We start from the raw sequence: 18,430 nt of genomic DNA on the forward strand, positions 1-18,430 counted from the left end.
TTCTTTTACACTAACGGCGTCTCCTTTTGCCTGGTCGGTTACAGAAGTGGGCACTGGTAACATACAAAACACCAGGTTCTAGAAACATAATGTTGCTCTGGGGAACTTACGTGTGGCTAGATTTATATTCCTGATTCCTAAATGCTCCTGATGTGGGCCTGGTACTGAAATGCTTTGGAAAAGGGAAACACATGAGAGACAGGAAGTTGGATTATTCCAACTTTGGAGGTGGTATTCCAGCACACGTTTGCAGAGGAAATTCGTTACAGATGCTGAAGGAGGAAACCCATCTCCACACATGCCCTTGCACTAGAGCCCTCTGACTGTGATCTAGAGGAGTAAGAAATTTGGAAGTGCAAACATTTTGAAGTTTAATTTCTTTGAACTTTTAATTCAAGGAGATTTCGTTTTTGTTCTTTAATTTCTCTCTGGGAAAGAAATAATTGGGGGGGGGGTTCAGAGTATTCAAATTTGGGGCATCCTTCGCCTTGTAATTATTTGGGCTAATTGCGTAATCTCTGGTGAGTTCTATTAAACAATGCAGATAGGCATAATTTGAAATGGAAAATAGAATAAAGATAAAATATTCTGCCTAGGGTACAATGCAGCCTTGAAGTTAATTTTGTTAATGTCTTCTTCTGACCCACTTTATAGTCTTCTGAGGACACACATTTGAACTGTCTTCACCACTGGTCCCAGGAAGATGCATGAAATAGGAGTCGTTGATGCTAAAGATGCAGGGGTGAGGCTACCTCATCACGGTTGGAACAGCACTGCCCTGATAGACGACTGGCTTACTCTCTCCAGGGGAATGGCCACACCATATGCTTCATTACTAAGCTCAACGGGTTAAGACAGTGGTTTGCATCCCTAGCTGCACGTTAGAATTATCTGGGGAGTTTTTAAAATGCTTAAACTTTATCGGAGAGCAATTAAATCGGAATCTCTGGGGTCGGGGTCCAGTATTTCCAGTGCACGTTTGGCTTGGGTTGAGTTCCCCAGGAACAGACTCTGGGACAGAGATTTGCATATAGGAAGCTTATCGGTAAGTACTCTCGCAACCTATGAAACGGTGGAGGAGGATCAGGTAGATGAAGTTCAACTGTAGCTGCTCTGCCACAGTCCAGGCCACAGGGAGGTCTGGATCTGGGATGGCCCTCCGTGGTTGTCTCAAATCGAGGCACAGAAGCTGAACACCTTTATACCCTTGCATCTGCCCAACTTTGGATTTGGGTTGCCCTCAGGGAGTGAGTGTGACCTTGGGAATAAAAGCTCCTTCCCACTGAAAGGAATGACCAGGAGGCACTCAACTCTAACCTGTCAGCCGTCAACACCACACATGTAGTCCAATTCCAGAGCCCATGGCACCTCCCAGAATGACGAAGTGTTGGAGTGGACCTTTCTGGCCCCATTCTAAAGCCCATGGCCCAGGCCTCCCCAGCAGAGGAAAAGATACGTGTCTGCGAAAGACAAGGAGGTCCCAATACCCAGTGGGGCCATGTTAAGCAGTGACGGAGTCACAGGAGAAGTCAAGCATCAAGGACGTGTCTGTCCCTCCTTCTCTCTTACCTTAAACATGGATGCCCTTTAAAAGTATGTACTTTGGGGCGCCTGGGTGGCTCAGTAGGTTAAGCGTCCGACTTCGGCTCAGGTCATGACCTCACGCTTCATGAGTTCGAGCCCCACATTGGGCTGTCTGCATAACCGACTGTGCAAGTTTATATCGGGAAAAGGATAGGAGACTCTGAAGCACTGTGTAATGCATCCTTAACTGCGTATGAGTTGCTATATTGTGACTCCATCTACATTTTCATTCGTGTAATGTTGCCCAATTGTTATAAGCTAGAGAGGTGGAGAAAAGAAACTAGTCCTCCCCAAATTTTTCCTCAAAACGTTTGAGGAAGTGAGTAAAACATTCAGAAACAGGCAGAAAGACTTAAAATTTAATGAATGAATAATCAAAACAATTTGAGATGGGGGGCAATAAAGTAAGCGGAATTTCTGCCAAGTATAATGATGAAGAAAGAAGACCTACAATATGTAGAAATTAGTTTTTATGGCATGACCACAGAAATGAAAATAGAAAGGGGGGGAGGGAGAGAATTCTGTGTTCATTTGTAGGCTTACAAATCATAAAATCGAACTGAAGTGGGTAATTTTCTCAGAATATATAAATGACTAAAATTCTCAAAAGATAGAAAATACTAATACATCAATAACTATGGAAGAAAGTTTAAAAAAAACCTGAAACCAAAAAGTTCTAGAATGGACAGCTTTATGGGTGATTCATTTGTACTTTACTCTATAAAATGTTTAAAATCATGGGGCGCCTGGGTGGCTCAGTCGGTTAAGCGGCCGACTTCGGCTCAGGTCACGATCTCGCGGTCCGGGAGTTTGAGCCCCGCGTCGGGCTCTGTGCTGACAGCTCAGAGCCTGGAGCCTGTTTTGGATTCTGTGTCTCCCTCTCTCTGACCCTCCCCCGTTCATGCTCTGTCTCTCTCTGTCTCAAAAATAAAGAAACGTTAAAAAAAATTTTTTTTAAATAAATAAATAAAATGTTTGAAATCATGGAAGAGTACATAAAATTTCTCAATTGGTTTTCAAATTATAATACAAGCTTGATATCAAATCTCTTTAAGCACAAAAAACTAAAGACCACTCTTGAAGTAGAATCCTAAATAGAAAACCAGAAAATATAAATCTATTACTAGTAAGATTTAAAATATGTGATTCTTAAAAAGCCAACGTCATACTGAAACCATAGAGGTATTCATATTACATTAGCATCAGGATCAATATAACAATATCTCCTATCAGTTCTTTATTTTTAATGTTTATTTATTTTTGAGAGAGAGAGAGCGTGCATGAGCACATACGCACAAGTGGGGGAGGGGCAGAGAACGAGAGAGACACACAGAATCGGAAGCAGGCTCCAGGCTCCAAGCTGTCAGCACAGAGCCCGACGCGGGCCTCGAACCCACACACGGTGAGATCATGACCTGAGCTGAAGTTGGACGCTTAACGGACTGAGCCACCCAGGTGCCCCTCCTATCAGTTCTAATGCTTAGTACTGTTCCATAGATTTTAGTCATCGTGGAAAGTTGGAACATGGAAGTATAGAAAGAGATAAATTACTGAGAGTCATAGAACTAGTGAAGCTAAGATAACCAATTAAAAATTATAATACTATAAAAATTAACAGAGGGGCACCTGGGTGGCTCAGTTGGTTAAACATCCAACTTCAGCTCTGGTCATGATCTCGCATTTCATGGGTTGGACCCCCGCATCAGCTCTGTGCTGACAGCTCAGAGCCTGGAGCCTGCTTCGGATTCTGTGTCTCCCTCGCGCTCTGCCCCTCCTCTGCTCACGCTCTGTCTCTTTCTGTCTTGCTCTCTTTCTCTGTCTCTCAAAAATAAACAAACCTTAAAAAATTTTTAAGAAATTAACAAATGACGAAAGCTCAATAAAGTGGTCATGTCATACACACACATATCTATAACACGGCTATGTCTACATATTTACATATATATTGGATATATGCATATCTTAGAGATAATACATATAGATACAGATTAAATAATATGTCTATAAATATAGGCACACACACATACATATATACACATGTACATACATACATACATCTTTCCTATTCCTTTGGATGCAATTTAGTTCTCTGGTCATGCTTAACTGGGAAAATGTAATCTGACTGTGGGCTTGAAGAAGAGGAAGGTGAATTTTGATGGACAGCTAACAGCTTCTGCTACACATGTAATTATATAATATTATATATATATGAGAGATTGGTAATTCTATGGGGGTAATAATCTTTTACACCATTAAGTATGAGACAATAATCTTATTCAGAATAATTACAAAAATATTAGAAATAAACTTAATAAAAGCACGTTTATTTCTCTAAAAGAAGCATATAAGTAGATATAAACCACTTATTACATTGGGGAAATGAATAAAGTAAATATTAATTATCACCAATTTAATTCAGTGGTTTAATAACAACCCAACTGAAAATGCTTCGTGTTCCTTTTATTTTTTTTATGTTTGTTTATTTTCGAGAGAAAGAGAGAGAGTCGGGGGGTGGGGGGAGGAGGACAGAAAGAGAGAGAGGACAGAAGATCCGAAGCGGGCTCCACACTGACGAAAGGCAGCAACCGCAGGCTCAAACTCATGAACCGCGAGATCATGACCTGAACCAAAGGTAGACGCTTAACCAGCTGAGCCACCCAGGGCCCCCTTTGTATTTCTCTTCATTTGACAAAATGATTCTAAAATCTATTTGGAAAACCCCCCAAGATATTTATAGAAAAGTAATAAAGTGGCACTCTATGAGATATATAAGGAACACAGTATAGTTTATGGTATTCAAAATATTATAAAAAAAAAAGTTGTGATAATGGTGTAAGAATTGACAGGGTCATCAAACAGCACACATCAGCCAAAGGGCATGGAGGAAGTTTAGATGGGCCACATGTGGGAGTTTCATATGTCGCTTCCACTCGTTACTCTGGAGACAAGTTTGTCTCGTGGCCGTGCCTGACTGGAGGAGGGGCTGGGAAAAAGTAACCTAATTGTAGGCTTACAGAAGGGGTGGGGGTGGGGGGGTGCGTAGGCGGCTCAGTCGGTTGAGGTTGAGCATCCGGCTCTTGCTTTTGGCTCGGGTCGTGATGTCAGGTTCATGGGAGCAAGCCCCCCACTGGGCTCTGTGCTGACAGTGGGGAGCCTGCTTGGGATTCTCGCTCTCCCTCCCTCTCTGCCTCTCTCTCTCTGCCCGTCTCCTGCTCATGCTCTCTCTCTCTTTCAAAATAAATAATAAACTTAAAAAAATACATATTTTACAAAAAGAAGGGGAGAGCGGGCCCGCCCTCGTGCCCATGAGTCCCCAGAGCAGTGACTCCGGCTGAGCAGGAAGAAAACTGCTCCTGAGCTGGAGGGCGTCTGCAGGCTGTGCGGCCGCCCTACAGACTTCCGGCCGCCCTTGGACTCACCGGTCCAGCCCCAGCATGAGCAGCCTGCCAGTCTACGGCACCTCGGTCAGCCGCTCCCCCCAAATCGAGTCCCAGCAGAGCAAGGTGACTCCCATGCTGGATGGGAAGCCATCCAGTACCAGCTAGCAGACCTCTCCCAGGACAGTGCTCTGTCCTCAGCCAGGCCCTGAGGCAGCCATCCTGCCTAGGTGATGGCCACCTCTGTTGGTTCCGTTAGCCAGGGCTCTGCCAAACGCCCCACATTCCCTGTCCCAGGAGCACCCTAGAGACCATTAAATGTCCCATCCATTGGAAAAACAGGAAGGATAAAGGTAGGACAGCTGGCAGCTTCTGCCATACATCTTATCTCCCTTTTAATCCACATCTAACATTATGATCCAGGACTATTGTTATCCCCATCGTATATGCAAGGAACTAAGGCACAAAGAATTTAGGGAACATATCCACAGTCCCGTGACTATTAAATGGTTGGCCTAATAATCCAATCCACTTTACCTACTCCAGAGTCTGTGCACCTCACTATCACTACCACTACAACCGTTACTATAACCACCACCACCACCTCCACTGCTGCGTGCGCACACACACACACGCACACACGCACACGCGTGAATTCAGTTTATGAGAAATATGTGAAAATCATAGATAATTAGAGCCTACTCAATAATTAATTAAATGAACTATTTGAAAACAGACATATAGATAATTCTTGTACTTTATAACAAAATCGGGCAGATCAAATAATTTAGTGGACAAAATCAAACCATTTAAAGCTAAAAGGACTTATTAGTGACTGTTGATCTGTGCTCTGGAATTTTATTTTTTTAAGTTTTTATTTTAATTCCAGTTAGCATAGAGTATAGTATTAGTTTCAGGTGTACAATATAATGATTCACACTTCCCTACATCACCCAGTGCTCATCACAAGTGCCCTCCCTCATCCCCATCACCTATTTACCCCATCTCCCTGCCCTCCTCCCCTCGGGTAGCCATCAGATTGTTCTCTATAATTAAAATTCTGTCTCTTGCTTTGACTCTCTCCCTCTCATTTTTTGCCTTTGCTTACTTGTTCTGTTTCTTAAATTCCACACATGAGTGAAATCATATGGTATTTCTCTTTCTCTGCTTTATTTTTCTCAGCATTATGCTCTCTAGCTCCATCCGTGTTGTTGCAAATGGCAAGATCTCATTCTTTTTTATGGCTGAATAATATCCTATTGTGTATATACCACCTCTTCTTTATCCGTTCCTCTGTCGGTGGACACGGACTACTTCTATATCTTCACTATTATAAATAATGCTGCCATAAACATACGGATGCATATATCACTTTGAATTAGTGTTTTTGTAGTCTTTGGGGCAAATAACCAGTTGTGTGATTACTGGATCATAGGAAAGTTCCATCTGTAACTTTTTGAGGAACCTCCACCCTGTTTTCCACGGTGGCTACACCAGTTTGCATTCCCACCAACAGTGCAAAAGGGTTTTCCCCTTTCTCCACGTCCTCGCCAACACCTGTTGTTTCTTGTGTGTGTTTTTTTTATTTTTTAATGTTTATTATTTTTGAGAGAGAGAGAGAGACACAGGGTGCGAGCGGAGGAGACAGAGGGAGACACAGAATCCGAAGCAGGCTCCAGGCTCTGAGCTGTCAGCACAGATCCTGATGCAGGGCTCGAACTCACAAACTGTGTAATCATGAGCTGAACTGAAGTTGGCCACTTACCCGACTGAGCAATCCAGGTGCCGCTCTTGTGTTTTTGATTTTAGCCATGCTGACAGGTGTAAGGTGATATCTCATTGTAGTTTTGATTTGTATTTCCCTGACAATAAGTGACGTTGAGCATCTTTTCATGTGTCTGTTGGCCATCTGTATGTCTTTGGAAAGTGTCTATTTATGTCTTCTGCTCATTTCTTAACTGGATTATTTGTCTTTTGGCTGTTGAGTTTTATAAGTTCTTTACATATTTTGGATACTAACCCTTTATCCGGTATGTCATTTGCAGATATCTTCTCTCATTCCATAGATTGCCTTTTAGTTTTGTTGATTGTTTCCTTCGCTGTGCAGAAGCTGTTTATTTTGATGTAATTCCGATGGTTTATTTTTGCTTTTGTTTCCCTTGCCTCTGGAGACATATCTAGAAAAGAAGTTGCTACAGCTAATGTCAAAGAAGTCACTGCCTGTGTTCTGTTCTAGGATTTTGATGGTTTCCTGTCTCACACTTAGGTCTTTCATTTATTTTGAATTTGTGTATATAGTGTAAGAAAGTGGTCCAGTGTCATCCTTTTAGATGTTGCTATCCAATTTTCCTGGCACCATTTATTGAAGAGACTGTCTTTTTCCCACTGGATATTCTTTCCTGCTTTGTTGAAGATTAATTGACCGTATACTTGTGGGTTTATTTCTGGGTTTTCTGTTCTGTTCTATTGGCCTATGTTTCTACTTTGGGGCCAGTGCCATACTGCCTTGATCACTACAGCTTTGTAATATAACTTGAAGTCCAGAATTGTGATGCTTCCGGCTTTGCTTTCCTTTTTCAAGATTGCTTTAGCTCTTTGGGGTCTTTTGTGGTTCCATACAAATGGATTGTTTGTTCTAGTTCTGTGACAAATGCTATTGGTATTTTGATAGGGATTGCATTCAATGTGTACCTTGCTTACAGTAGTATAGACATTGTAACAATATTTGGTCTTCCAATCCATGAGCGTGGAATGTCTTTCCATTTCTTTGTGTCCTCCTCAATTTCTTTCATCAGTGTTCCATTGTTTTCAGAGTACTGAGTACATTGTTTTCTCTGTGCTATCAGCATGGAGAAGAGTCCAAACATGGAACTCGATCTCATGAACTGTGAGATCATGACCTGAGCTGAAATCAAGAGTCAGAAGCTTAACCAACTGAGCCACCCAGTTGCCTCACATTTCAGTTACTTTCTGATGAATTCTGTGGAGATGTCAAATAGGCCATTGAATATATGAGTCAGGAGTTGTATAGGACACACAGACATTTCTAAATAAACTGTATTTAGAGGTATGGCACTACATGATTGTGCAAGGATGAATGTGTCAATAGAAAATAGAAGAGGATCTGTGAATTCTATTAAATGTGGGAAGATCTAACACACTCCTGATGGGAGTTCACAATGTACAGTTTTTCTTTAGAGCTCTTTGACAGTCTGAATCAAAGGGTCTTATAGTCCGTATTTATTGATGTATCAATCCAAATTCTATAAATATTCCCAAAAGAAATATACACTGAAAGAGTCAAATATTTATTTATAAAGATGTATTTTGTGGCATTATTTATAAAAGAAAATAGGAATAATCCTAAAATTCCAGAAACCGGGGGATAGTCATAAAATATGAAATATTTGGCAGCAATTAAATTTTAATTCATGTTTCAAAAATATTTAAGGATATGGAAAATAAAGCAGAAAAAAAACACAGCTTCAAGGAACTGATCATGTAGTAGGGATATAGGCACATAAACTAATGATTCGTTTAATGATTATGGTCAGAGTAGAAGTGTCTACAAAATACAGGAGAAACAAAAGAGGAAATATTTATATCTGTCGGGTGTTAGGCTGTTTGGGGGTAGTGTCTCCGAGGAGCTGGCCTCTGAATTGAAAATTTGAAGGAAGAAGAGGAATGGTTCAAGCAAAAGAAACAGTATGTGCCAAGGCAGAGAGTATAGAACAACATGGTATATTGATGAAATTTTAAAAAGTTCAATATTACTGAAGCAAAAAGCATACCAACAGGTGAAGATGAAGGAAGGGAGACAGTCAGGGGCAAATCACACAACGCATAAAGTATCAGGCAAAGATCTAGAATGTATAAAAAGGTCAGTGCGGCATCGGGTTAGTGAAACATTTTCAGTACGGACATGACAAGTCTTATTTATTTATTTATTTATTTATTTATTTATTTATTTATAACGTTTATTTACTTTTGAGACAGAGAGAGACAGAGGATGAACGGGGGAGGGTCAGAGAGAGAGGGAGACACAGAATCCGAAACAGGCCCCAGGCTCTGAGCTGTCAGCACAGAGCCCGACGCGGGGCTCGAACTCACGAGCCATGAGATCATGACCTGAGCCGAAGTCGGACGCTCAACCGACTGAGCCACCCAGGCGCCCCGACAAGTCATATTTAAATACAACTCTAACATCCCCATGCATTGCAAGGAAATAAGTATTTCTTCTTTTTTTTTTAAATTTCAATTTTTCTTTTTCTTTTATTTTTTTAATTTACATCCAAGTTAGTTAGCATATAGTGCCACAATGATTTCAGGAATAGATTCCTTAATGCCCCTTACCCATTTAGCCCATCCCCCCTCCCACAACCCCTCCAGTAACCCTCTGTTTGTTCTCCATATTTAAGAGTCTCTTACGTTTTATCCCCCTCCCTGTTTTATATTATTTTTGCTTCCCTTCCCTTATGTTCATCTGTTCTGTGTCTTAAAGTCCTCCTATGAGTGAAGTCATATGATATTTCTCTTTCTCTGACTGACTAATTGTGCTTAGCATAATACCCTCCAGTTCCATCCACGTAGTTGCAAATGGCAAGATTTCATTCTTTTTGATTGCCGAGTAATACTCCATTGTGTGTGTGTGTGTGTGTGTGTGTGTGTGTGTGTGTGTGTGTGTGTATGTATATATATATACACACCCCATCTTCTTTATCCATTCATCTGTTGATGGACATTTGGGCTCTTTCCATACTTTGGCTATTGTCGATAGTGCTGTTATAAACATTGGGGTACATGTGCCCCTTCAAAACAGCACACCTGTATCACTTGGATAAATACCTAGTAGTGCAATTGCTGGGTCATAGGGTAGTTCCATTTTTAGTTTTTTGAGGAACCTCCATCCTGTTTTCCAGAGTGGCTGCACCAGCTTGCATTCCCACCAGCAGTGCAAAAGAGATCCTCTTTCTTTGCATCCTCGCCAAATCTGTTGTTGCCTGAGTTGTTAATGTTGGCCATTCTGACAGGTGTAAGGTGGTATCTCATTGTGGTTTTGATTTGTATTTCCCTGGTGATGAGTGATGTGGAGCATTTTTTCATGTGTCGGTTGGCCATCTGGATGTCTTCTTTGGAGAAGTGCCTATTCATGTCTTTTGCCCATTTCTTCACTGGATTATTTGTTTTTTGGATGTTGAGTTTGGTAAGTTCTTTAGAGATTTTGGATACTAACCCTTTATCTGATATGTCGTTTGCAAATATCTTCTCCCATTCCATCGGTTGCCTTTTCGTTTTGCTAATTGTTTCCTTCGCTGTGCAGAAGCTTTTTATTTTGATGAGGTCCCAATAGTTCATTTTTGCTTTTGTTTCCCTTGCCTCTGGAGACGTGTCGAGTAAGAAGTTGCTGCGGCCAAGGTCAAAGAAGTTTTTTCCTGCTTTCTCCTCTAGGATTTTGATGGCTTCCTGTCTTACTTTTAAGTCTTTCGTCCATTTTGAGTTTATTTTTGTGTATGGGGTAAGAAAGTGGTCCAGGTTCATTCTTCTGCGTGTCGCAGTCCAGTTTTCCCAGCACCACTTGCTGAAGAGACTGTCTTTATTCCACTGGATATTCTTTCCTGCTTTGTCAAAGATTAGATGGCCATACGTTTGTGGGTCCATTTCTGGGTTCTCTATTCTGTTCCATTGATCTGAGTGTCTGTTTTTGTGCCAAGAAATCAGTATTTCTTGAGGAAATTAGACATCAAATCAAATACCCAATTTGCCACATTTCTGCTTTACTCGTGCCCCTTGTCCCACAACACACTATGTTCTCTCACTGCTATCTCATCACTCCTGTTTCCTCTCCTCTCTAGGATCTCTACAGTAGTAGAGTTCTCGTTCCAAGCAAGGCTGTTGTGAGGCCCATCCATGGATGGAGGTTTGCGATGTAACGTGTCAATACACTGTGGATGCAAGACTGAAACTAACTACCGCTACAGTCCAAGTTCATATGCCCAGAACTAAGGCAGTAGCAGGAAGGCCCGAGAGAAGGAAACAGATTTAAGAAATATATATATCGAAGGAGGAATGGCTAGTGGACTGAGGATGAAGGAGGGCCATGGTAAATTTAGTTCTGGACATATTCTACCAAACAACATTTAGAGCAGTGGTTTCCAAACTTGGCTGCATGATGGAATCAGTGGATGAGCTTTGGAACAATACCTATTCTAGAACATCACTCTGGAATGTTCTGATTCGGTGCTCCTGAAATGTGAAACAGGTATCAACATTTTAAGTAAATTCCCATGGTGATCAGAATGCACAGGCAGAATTGTAACTTTTGCTGTAGAATACTGCTCAATTCAGAGTTAGTGAAGTATTAACTACCACATAAACGGATACAGAAAAAATGTCTTGGTTATGGTCCCGTGGCTCCTGTTGTTGCAAGTGTATTTAGTAGAGATCTGAATATCCTCTTCCATTGCTATTCTGAGCAGATGTTCATTCCTCATTCATGAGAAATTAGGGTCTGAATATCCTGCACCTGTTGCCAAATCTTACCAATGGCAGATTCTCAATTTCTTTCTCTATACATCTATGAATCCAGTTCATAATGATCTCTTTTATGTTTAGCATGTGCTTTTTTGGGCACAGAAAGATGTCCTCTCTGTAGCCTGACTTTCCACATACACAAATGATTCTGTGAGTTACTCAGCAGATGTCCAAGACCATGGTTTTCCGCAGGAGAACTGTATCCTGAAGATGAAACCATTTTGCCTTGAGAGGTGGCCAGAGTTTTATTCTAAGTTACTAAAACCCTGTGAAGAAGCTGCATGTATAATGCACACAGTGCGACTCAGGTCCCTGACCGTGGAGAGCATTGTGTAAAAAACGAACATACCTTGATCCGTTGATATTGTTCCCAAAAGTGGTGCTTCACCATAGGAAAGATATTATCCCCTTAGATAAGTTGAACTGTTAAATTTGCTCTTCTCAGACTCTTTACTAGATCTCTACATACTTTTGTCTACTGTTCACTGGTTTTGTCACTAGATGTTTTCTTACCTGGTGGCAACTCTGAGGATTAAGCAACCTCTCTTTGGACACTAACTAATGGTGGATATGGAGATAACTACTGAAACTCAAGGGGCACCTGGGTGGCCCAGTCAGTTGAGTGTCCAACTCTTGATTTCGGCTCAGGTCGTGTTCCCTGGGTCATGGGATCGAAGCGTGCGTCCAGCTCTGTCCTGAGCATGGAGCTTACTTAAGATTCTCTCTCTCCATCTACCTCTGCCCAGGTCGTGGTGATCAAGTGACCTAGAGCTATACTCACACACCATATCAATATCAGTTCCCTGGTTTTGGTATTATATTATATATAAGATGTAGCTATTGAGGGAAACTGAGTGAAGGATACAGAAGACCTGTATGTACTATCATTACACCTTCCCGTGAATTCACAATTATTTCACGTACCCCTTCGAATCTGTACTTTTGTATCCTTTGGGTAAATACCTAATAGTGCAATTGCTGGATCATAGAGTAGTTCTATTTTTAGATTTTGAGAAACCTCCAGAGTGTTCTCCAGAACAGCTACACCAGTTTGCGTTCCCACCAGCAGTGCAAGAGGGTTCCCTCAAAATAAGAAGTTAAAAGGAAAGCTCCATATCAGGGTCATAGTCCATTAAAGAGCGACAACACCAAGCCGTGTGGAAGCCTGCTTCTTCTAGAACTGACATCATCTGATTTGCCTGCATTTTGGCTACCACATATCAATAAATCTGTCACTTTCCTCCGTTCCCTGGCATTTTGTCAACGCAAAGGCTTCCCAATTCTGGCCCGATTTCTTCGTTTAGTATTTGTTCTTGTTCAATCCATAATACCTAACAGTGTTTGGCATGCGGCAGGCATTTTGGCTGAATGAATAAAGGAAGGGAAGATGGCCTTATCTATCCTGCTAGAACTCTGAGTTCCTTGAGGGCTGAAACAACAGATTCATCTATATCGGCAAAACATCTAGCACTGTAGGCATTCAGTGAATGTTTTAAGAAGTAATAAATAGAATGTTATAAAATCAGCGAGGATTATTGTTATTAACATTTTAAAGGCTCTTACCATCCTCCGCTCAAAGGAACTTTTCATCATTTCCATCAACCTCGCCTTTCTTTTTAAGACCTTTTATATGTATTTTTTGAACATAACGGAGGGCAAGCTATTTTTAGCAAGGTAGTATACTTCTGTATGTATGCCTATAAAATGGTAGTTTTCTAAGATAGAGAATTATATTCAAAGCTGTTCTTGCAAATCATATCCTGCAGAGAAGTCTGGATGGTTGTGGCACCAGCTCTGCTAGTTTTCAAAAGAAATTAGTGAGGCACTCGGGATCCAGGAGAAGATTGTTTGTTAACCAGTTGCTGCAAAGATGGAAAAAGTACAGAGCCCCACCGGAAGACCAGTGATGCCTTGTGTCCATACCTTTTACACCTTCGTTACTAGCCCATCGGCAGTGTCTGAATCTTCAGGAAAGCAGCCTGTGTGTTTTGGTGGGGAGCGATGGGCAACAAAGAAACCGATGTGGCAGATAGCTGACGCAAGTTGGACCCTAATTTTCTGGACATTTCTCATTTATTCTCTTGTTCTGTGACTATCAGACAAGACCACTTCGATGCAAGTGACAGAAAACCTAACACAAAGAGGCTGTGAAATTGGGAAAGTTTGTGAGCTTACGTAAAAAAAAAAAAATCCTGAGTCAGACTTGAACTGGGAGGTGAAACAATGTTATCCTGGCTTGATTTAATCATCTCCACTCAGCTCTGCCCTCACCAGTGTTGTCTTCGTTATCAGGCTTTACCTGGTGACCTGCTGAATCTCCCCAAATTCAAGTATAGTAGTAAAGGGAGTACGTCTTTTCCCAGTAACTTCAGTTGGAATCCAAGGTATTCACTCTAATGAGACTCGCGTAGGTCCCACGTCCACTCATTGACTAATCACTGTGGCTAAGGGTATTCTGTGAATCAGTTGGCCTTCGAGGGAATGTCCAGTTTAAATGTTAACTTACTTGGGGCACCCGGGTGGCTTAGTCGGTCAAGCGTCTGATTCTTGGTTTCGGCTCAGGTCATGATGTCGCAGTTTCATGAGTTCGAGCCCCACATCCGGCTCTGCGCTGACAGCATGGAGCCTGCTTGGGATTCTCCCTCTCTCCCTCTTTCTCTGCCCCTCCCCCATTCGTGCTGTCTCTCTCTCTCTCTCTCTCTCTCTCTCTCTCTCTCAAAAATAAATTAAAAAACTTTAAAAAATAAATGTTACTTTCTTTGTCAGTCCTCTCCTCAATCCTTGGTCAAATGAAATTTTTCTCCTTGTCTGTGTTTCTATATTACTTTGAACCTCTGCTCCAGCATCTTCTACAGGCTGTCGGGTATTGTAATGACCTGAGTTTGTATCTTTATTTCCCTAGGTAACCAGCTTTGTGAGGTTAGGGACTGAATCTTTTATAGCTTTGCATTGCCCAGAGTGCCGATGACTTTGCCGAACCCACAATATATTCTGGCTGAATTATTGACTTGAAATTACTTTGAATAATTGATCTCTTTTTTCCATTTCAACGTGCTATATCAGTGGTCTGTTTTCACTCCTGCAAAACTGCTCTAGGGCGTGTATTTATTTTTGAGGTTTTCCCACTTTTCCTTCAACATCAATAAGGAAACAGATTTATACTTATTTTTATTCAAAATCGTCCTTCGATTGCTAGTTTGTCTACGCTAAGATCAAGTTGAAGTGAATTTCTGATTGTCATGAGGCTGGCAGGCCTTGACCCTCCCTTCCCGTCACTTATATACTTCGTAGATTTTCTATCACAAACCAAATCCATTATGCATGGTATGGCTTTAGCTATGTAATCGGCCAGAATTAAGAATAATTATAATACGGTCCTTCTAGTACAAATTAAATTCCACATTTTATGATTCACCAACACACTCTGATTAACATGAGAACTCTCCTGAGCTTTTAGAGGAATTGATGTTTAAAATGGGTATGTAACGATACACCTTCTCTGTAAGTGAAGCAGCAAAGACCAGTGGTTATTCCTATAGCAGTGAGATCAGTGGAATGAAAATGGGGAAATATTCAGTGTCATAAAGCTTCACTGAGCACCTACTGTGGCTCTGCGCCCTTTGCTTTGTTTGGATAATGAACAGATGAGTAGGACCTGATAAAAATCCTCATGGTACAGGCCTGTGCACAGAACCTTTAAAAATAATGTAGTAAGGCCAGTGATCAAGTTCCTGAGGCTACTCCAGGAAGATGGAGAAGGAGAACTTAACCCAGAGCAGGGACACAAGGTAGGAATTTCTGCATGGAGTTAGTTATCTGGATGTCTCTGAATAAGTCAGTGTTTGCATCGTATAGAGAGTTTATGGCTTGGAGAGGTTCACTAACTTGCTCAGGGTCACGCATGGAGACTGTTTGGCATCCATCGTCTTGCAGCTCCAGTCAGTTTCAATCTGCCCTATTAAATGTTACCGTCCTTCTCACACCGTATATATTATTGCCTAGAGTTAATGAATCACAACCACAGCGGAATCTTCCTGTAACACCGTACACTTAAGAGAAAATATCTTCAGAGGAAGATAACTAAGAAACTTGAAAGAGTATCTTATTTGTAAGCAGAGATGAGTCCCCCACCTACCACGTGAGTGAGAAAGATGGGTATGTATTAAACCGTGTCTGTGCCAGATGTCAAAATTTGGTAGAGTGCCTACAGAAAATAAGGTTTCCCAGTTAGGGTCCCTTGACTTTGGAGATGGCAGGTAGGAATAAAATACATATGTCGACTTACATGTCACTCTGACTCGGCAAAAAAAATATATGATCTAGTATTTTCCCCAAGTTTCATTTAAAGTGTAACAAGATCACTGTTCCAAAGGAAATGAGCTGAAGTTGCTGTGAAAGGCTTGCACGTTTCAGTGCTCCATAAAGGCAGCCAACCTCAACCCATCAAGTTAGACATAGGCTACTATTTAAGACGATTATATATCTTGGTGGGTAATTTTCAAGCATGTATGAGAGAGACGGTATTAATAATAAACCAAGCCAAAGAACTGTTTATTTTTCAGTGAAAGCAAAAATATATCATTTAGAGTTGTCAGTCCAAATGTGTTGGTTTCTTTGGTAGTTATTTATCCCCTGAAGTGTCCTCTGGGATTTTATTGAATTACACAACTCTTGGGTAGAACTCTTGATACACAGTCTCCCAGAGATGGAAAACCTTTTCAACTAATGAAACTGTATATTTTATGATTATATATACTCAATCTAGGAAAATGGAAACATAAATATAGCTTCAAACCAAAAATGTTCCTTGATTTTGAAATTGAGAGTTTACACCACGCTTCTGTGCAACGAAACACCCTAAGTGCAGTTATTCTTTTACCTAATCATCTCTTTCCATCTTCCATCTCCCAGACATCTAGTGCACATTTCCACTTGGGAGTTTCACAAGTGCAGTACATTCAAATCCAACCATTGCCTTACCCATAGACTCGTCCCTCCTGTGTTCCTAGCTCTATATGTGACTCCACTATTGACCCATTCCCTCAGGGGTAATATTTATGGGTCATCCTTAGTATTCTTGTCAGTTTTACCCCCATACCCTGTTAATTGCGTCTCATTAATATCCCTAAATATGCTACAACTGCCGTGTTTTAGACACTTATTATCTCTTTGCTGGACTGTTGTAATAGTCACCTAATTTGTCTCTTTTTGTTAGTCTTATCCTTAAAAACCCTCTTGCTCTCACTAAAATTGAGATCTGTTTATATCTCTCCCAATGGTCCCACATTTCTATAAGAAAAAATTCCAACCCCCTTAGGATGGCACTTAAGACACTTCATGATCTGGCCTCACACCAGTACCAATAAGAAGGTCTATTTAAAAATAGATATATGTTGGGGCGCCTGGGTGGTTGGGCATCCTACTTTGGCTCAAGTCACGATCTCATAGCTTGTGAGTTCGAGCCCCGCGTCGGGCTGACAGCTCAGAGCCTGGAGCCTGCTTCAGATTCTGTGTCTCCCTCCCCAGCTCGCACTCTGTCACTCTCTCTCTCTCTCCCAAAAAATAAAAAAAATAAAAAAAATAAGCATTAAAAATTTTTTTTAAATAGATATATTTTGGGGCGCCTGGGTGGCTCAGCTGGTTGACCATCGACTTCAGCTCAGGTCATGATCTCATGGTTTGTGGGTTCGAGCCCCACATTGGGCTTGCTGCTATCAGCAAAGAGCATGCTTCAGATCCTCTGTCCCCCCTCTCTCTGCCCCTCCCCTGCTTGCTCTCTTTCTCTCTCTCTCAAAAATAAACATTTAAAAAATAAATAAAAATAAAAATAGACATATAAGCTTTCACAATGGCACAAATGCAGTGCCTTCCTCCTTCAGCTAGTTCTTTATTTCTCCTTCCTTTTAGAGGCAAACTTCTCAAGAGTCACCTGTATTTGCTCTCTTCGTTACCTTCTGATCCGTTTGCTTTTTAAACCATTCCAATCTTCTCGTATTTCTCCACCATTACTGTCTCCACATAAATGTCTTCCTCCATGGTTACCAATGGCCTCCATATTTGTCCAGGTAATAGTTTCAATATTCCTTTCACCAGACAGCTCTATTACGTATGACAGTATTGACTACCCATGAGCACTCCTTTGGATCCTGAGAAACCACCTACTTCTGGTCCTCCTCCTCCCTCTCTAGTTGCTCTTTCAAAATCGTCCTTCGAGGACTCAATGTCCCTTAGCTGGCCCTTAAATGGTGGAGCTCCTCAGGGATGTCTCCTTGTCCCTTTTCACGTCTCACAGCTGCCATAGGCAAAACCGTATACTCCTTGAGTTCAAATATAAGCAGATCACTCATAATGTTATATCCCTATTGCAGATCTTTGAGCTCCGAAAGTGTATATTCAACTCTCTACTTCACATGTATACTTGAATATAGAATGGGCACTTTACAAATCAACATATGCAAAGAGAACTTATCATTGTCCCTACCAAACAGCTCCTCAGCGTACATTTCTTGGCCCAGCGAATGGCACTAATTATATACCCGGTAGCCCTAGCCAGAAATCTGGGCAACATCCATGACTTCTTCTTTCTGACCAAATAATGGCCAAGTGTTGAAAATATAAACACCTACATGTTTACCTAATGTCTCCTGTCCACTACATACATGCCACTGTCCTTGTTCACTCTCGCCTAGATCAGGACAATAGCCTTCCAACATCTCCCTGCCCCCATCATTTGTTTCTTATGTGAATTCTCTGTCCTGTAGCATATTTAGGGCGTCTCTCTCTCTCTCTCTCTCTCTCTCTCTCTCTCTCTCTCTCTCTCTCTCAGTTTCTGAGGTACTGTTCTCTTTTGGTTGTCCTACCATTTTTGATTTTTTCTTCTTAACTTCCGTGCCAGCTCCGTTCAGTCTCTTCATCTATTAAATGCAGTGTTCCTCCGT

This window comes from Panthera onca, chromosome X, assembly GCF_046562875.1.
Source record: "Panthera onca isolate mPanOnc1 chromosome X, mPanOnc1 haplotype 2, whole genome shotgun sequence".
Taxonomy (NCBI): Eukaryota; Metazoa; Chordata; class Mammalia; order Carnivora; family Felidae; genus Panthera; species Panthera onca.